This window comes from Arachis stenosperma, chromosome 1 (assembly GCF_014773155.1).
Source record: "Arachis stenosperma cultivar V10309 chromosome 1, arast.V10309.gnm1.PFL2, whole genome shotgun sequence".
Lineage (NCBI taxonomy): Eukaryota > Viridiplantae > Streptophyta > Magnoliopsida > Fabales > Fabaceae > Arachis > Arachis stenosperma.
Window position 1 is genome coordinate 88,050,162 of NC_080377.1, and position 4,711 is coordinate 88,054,872.

Here is a 4,711-nt window from a genome sequence, read left to right on the forward strand (position 1 = left end):
AGTGTCTAAGATTATGAAATCAGCAGGGATGTAAAGGCCTTCAACCTTTACTAACACGTCCTCTACTATTCCATAAGCTTGTCTCAATGACTTGTCTGCCAATTGTAATGAGAACAAGGCCGGTTGTACCTTAATGATCCCCAACTTCTCCATTACAGAGAGTGGCATAAGATTTATCCCTGACCCCAGATCACACAGAGCTTTTGCACAGGTCATGGTGCCTATGGTACAAGGTATCAAAAACTTGCCAGGATTTTGTTTCTTTTGAGGTAAAATTTGCTGAATCCAGGTATCCAGTTCACTAATGAGCAAGGGAGGTTCACTTTTCCAAGTCTCATTACCAAACAACTTGGCATTCAGCTTCATGATAGCTCCTAAATATTGAGCAACTTGCTCTCCAGTCACATCTTCATCCTCTTCAGAGGAAGAATAGTCTTCAGAGCTCATGAATGGCAGAAGGAGATTTAATGGAATCTCTATGGTCTCTATATGAGCCTCAGATTCCTTTGGATCCTTAATAGGAAACTCCTTCTTGCTTGAAGGACGTCCCAGGAGGTCTTCCTCACTAGGATTTTCGTTCTCCTCCTCCCTTGTGCATTCGGCCATATTGATTACATCAATGGCCTTGCACTCTCCTTTTGGATTTTCGTCTGTATTGCTTGGGAGAATACTAGGAGGAGTTTCAATGATTTTCTTACTCAGCTGGCCCACTTGTGCCTCCAGATTTCTGATGGAGGATCTTGTTTCACTCATGAAACTGAAAGTGGCCTTTGACAGATCAGAGACTAGATTGGCTAAATTAGAAGTGTTTTGTTCAGAATTCTCTGTCTGTTGCTGAGAAGATGATGGAAAAGGCTTGCCATTGCTCAGCCTATTGCGTCCACCATTGTTAAAGCCTTGTTGAGGCTTTTGTTGATCCTTCCATGAGAAATTTGGATGATTTCTCCATGATGAGTTATAGGTGTTTCCATAAGGGTCACCCATGTAATTAACCTCTGCCATTGTAGGGTTCTCAGGATCATAAGCTTCTTCAGAAGCTGCCTCTTTAGTACTGTTGGATGCATTTTGCCATCCATTCAGACTTTGAGAAATCAGGTTGACTTGCTGAGTCAACACTTTGTTCTGAGCCAATATGGCATTCAGAGCATCAATTTCAAGAACTCCTTTCTTCTGAGGTATCCCATTATTCACAGAATTCCTCTCAGAAGTGTACATAAATTGGTTATTTGCAACCATGTCAATGAGTTCTTGAGCCTCTACATGCATTTTCTTTAGGTGAATGGATCCACCTGCAGAATGGTCCAATGACATTTTCGAAAATTCAGATAGACCATAATAGAATATATCTAATATGGTCCATTCTGAAAACATGTCAGATGGACATCTTTTGGTCAACTGCTTGTATCTTTCCCAAGCTTCATAGAGGGATTCACCATCTTTTTGTTTGAAGGTTTGAACATCCACTCTCAGCTTGCTCAGCTTTTGAGGAGGAAAGAACTTATCCAAGAAGGCAGTGACCAGCTTATCCCAGGAGTCCAGGCTATCCTTGGGTTGTGAATCCAACCATATTCTAGCTCTGTCTCTTATAGCAAAAGGGAAAAGCATGAGTCTGTAGACTTTAGGATCAACTCCATTCGTCATTACAGTCTCACAGATCTGCAAGAACTCAGTTAAAAACTGATAAGGATCTTCAGATGAAAGTCCATAAAACTTGCAGTTTTGTTGCATTAAGGCAACTAGCTGAGGTTTCAGCTCAAAGTTGTTGGCTCCAATGGCAGGAATGGAGATGCTTCTTCCATCAAATTTGGACGTTGGCTTTGTGAAGTCACCAAGCATTCTCCTTGCATTATTATTATTTTCGGCTGCCATCTCCTTCTCTTGTTCGAAAATTTCTGAAAGGTTGTTTTTGGATTGTTGTAATTTAGTTTCTCTTAGTTTTCTTTTTAGAGTCCTTTCAGGTTCAGGATCAATTTCAACAAGAGTGCCTTTTTCCCTGTTCCTGCTCATATGAAAGAGAAGAAAACAAGAAAAGAAAGAGGAATCCTCTATGTCACAGTATAGAGATTCCTTTATGTTAGTAGAAGAAGAGAGGGGAGAAGAATGAAGAAGAATGAATAGTCTGTATAAAGAGTAAGGATAGGGGAGGTGAAGAGAAGTGTTAGTAAATAAATAATTAAATAGAAGAAGAAAAGAGAAGGGAAATTTCGAAAATAATTTTGAAAAAGGGGTTAGTAATTTTCGAAAATTAAAGATAAGATAAGATTAAAATTTAAAACAATTAAAAAGAAATTTTTTTTTGAAAAAGAGAGAGGTATTTTCGAAAATTGGAGAGGGAAAAGTAGTTAGGTGGTTTTGAAAAAGATAAGAAACAAACACAAAGTCAAAGAGTTAGTTGAAAAAGATATTAAAATCAAATTTGAAAAGATAACAAGATAAGAAGTTAGATAAGATATTTTGAAATTAAATTTTGAAAAAGATAAAATTTTTGAAAAAATATGATAAAAGATAAAAAGATTTAATTCAAAAATTTGAAATTACTTACTTCACAAATAAGAAATTACAAGATAAGATTCTAGAACTTAAAGATTGAACCTTTCTTAACAAGAAAGTAACAAACTTCAAATTTTTGAATCAATCACATTAATTGTTAGTGAATTTTTCGAAAATATGATATAAAGATAAGAAAAAGATTTTGAAAATATTTTGAAAAAGATTTTTGAAATTTTCGAAAAATAGAAAAAAATGAAAAAGATATTGATGAGCGGATAATTTATACGCTTTTTGGCATTGTTTTTAGTATGTTTTTAGTATCTTTTAGTTAGTTTTTAGTATATTTTTATTAGTTTTTAGTTAAAATTCACTTTTCTGGACTTTACTATGAGTTTGTGTGTTTTTCTGTGATTTCAGGTATTTTCTGACTGAAATTGAAGGTTCTGAGCAAAAATCTGATTCAGAGACTGAAAAGGACTGCAGATGCTGTTGGATTCTGACCTCCCTGCACTCGAAGTGGATTTTCTGGAGCTACAGAAGCCCAATTGGCGCGCTCTCAACGGCGTTGGAAAGTAGACATCCTGGGCTTTCCAGCAATATATGATAGTCCATACTTTGCCCAAGATTTGATGGCCCAAACCGGCGCTCAAAGTCACCCTCAGAAATTCCAGCGTTAAACGCTGGAACTGGCATAAAACATGGAGTTAAACGCCCAAACTGGCATGAAAGCTGGCGTTTAACTCCAGAAAAGGTCTCTACACGAAAATGCTTCATTGCTCAGCCCAAGCACACACCAAGTGGGCCCGGAAGTGGATTTTTTTGTCATTTACTCATTTCTGTAAACCTTAGGATACTAGTTTACTATTAATAGGATCTTTTGACATTGTATCTGTACCTCATGACAATTTTACACATTTCATTGTATACTTTCCACAGCATGAGTCTCTAAACCCCATGGTTGGGGGTGAGAAGCTCTGCTGTGTCTTGATGGATTAATGCAATTACTACTGTTTCTTACTCAATCATGTTTGCTTCCATTCTAAGATATCACTTGTTCTTAACCCGGATGAATGTGATGATCCATGACACTCATCATATTCTCAACTATGAACATGTGCCTGACAACCACCTCTGTTCTACCTTAGATTGAGTAGATATCTCTTGGATTCCTTAACCAGAATCTTCGTGGTATAAGCTAGAACTGATGGCGGCATTCAAGAGAATCCGGAAGGTCTAAACCTTGTCTGTGGTATTCTGAGTAGGATTCAATGATTGAATGACTGTGACGTGCTTCAAACTCCTAGCAGGCGGGGCGTTAGTGACAGACGCAAAAGGATCGATGGATTCTATTCCGGCCTGACCGAGAACCGACAGCTGAATTCCGCTATGCTGTGACAGAGCATATGCAATCGTTTTCACTGAGAGGATGGGAGGTAGCCACTGACAACAGTGAAACCCTACATACAGCTTGCCATGATGGAGCCTTGCGTGTTTGATGAAGAAGACAGTAGGAAAGCAGAGATTCAGAAGATGGAGCATCTCCAAGACCTCAACCTATTCTCCATTACTGCTGAACAAGTACTAATTTCATGTTCTTTTGCTTTTTACAATCAATCCTGATAATTTCTGATATCCTGACTAAGATTTACAAGATAACCATAGCTTGCTTCAAGCCGACAAGCTCCGTGGGATCGACCCTTGCTCACGCAAGGTATTACTTGGACGACCCAGTGCACTTGCTGGTTAGTTGTGCGGGATTGCAAAAGTGTTATTGCAATTTTGTGCACCAAGTTTTTGGCGCCGTTGCCGGGGATTGTTCGAGTTTGGACAACTGACGGCTTATCTTGTTGCTTAGATTAGGACTGTTTTATTTTTGTTGGTTTAGAGTCTTTTAGTTGAGTCTAGTTTCATATTTTAAGTTTGGTGTCTTTTGCATGCTTTTATTTTTCTCTTGATTTTCGATTTTGCATGTTCTTAGTCCCTTTTTGATTCATAAAAATTCTAAGTTTGGTGTCCTCTTTGTGTTTTCCTTTAAAATTTTCGAAAATTAGTGTTTGATTTTCTAAAAATTTTAAGTTTGGTGTCTTTTTGTTGTTTTTCTCTTTCCTCTTTTCAAAAAATCAAATCTTTTTCATAAAAATTTTTCAATCATATCTTTTTAATTGCTGTTTTCAAAATCTTTTTAATTAACTAATTGATTTAGTTCTCAATTTGCTTTGAT

General features: G+C 37.3%; 1 non-coding gene across 1 annotated transcript; it reads left to right on the forward strand.

The window, feature by feature from the left end:
* Positions 1-1,369: 1,369 nt before the first annotated feature.
* LOC130949376 (small nucleolar RNA R71) lies at positions 1,370-1,473 on the forward strand. The gene has a single exon (XR_009073375.1). It is a non-coding gene; the product is annotated as a small nucleolar RNA R71 (small nucleolar RNA).
* The last annotated feature ends 3,238 nt before the right edge of the window (positions 1,474-4,711 follow it).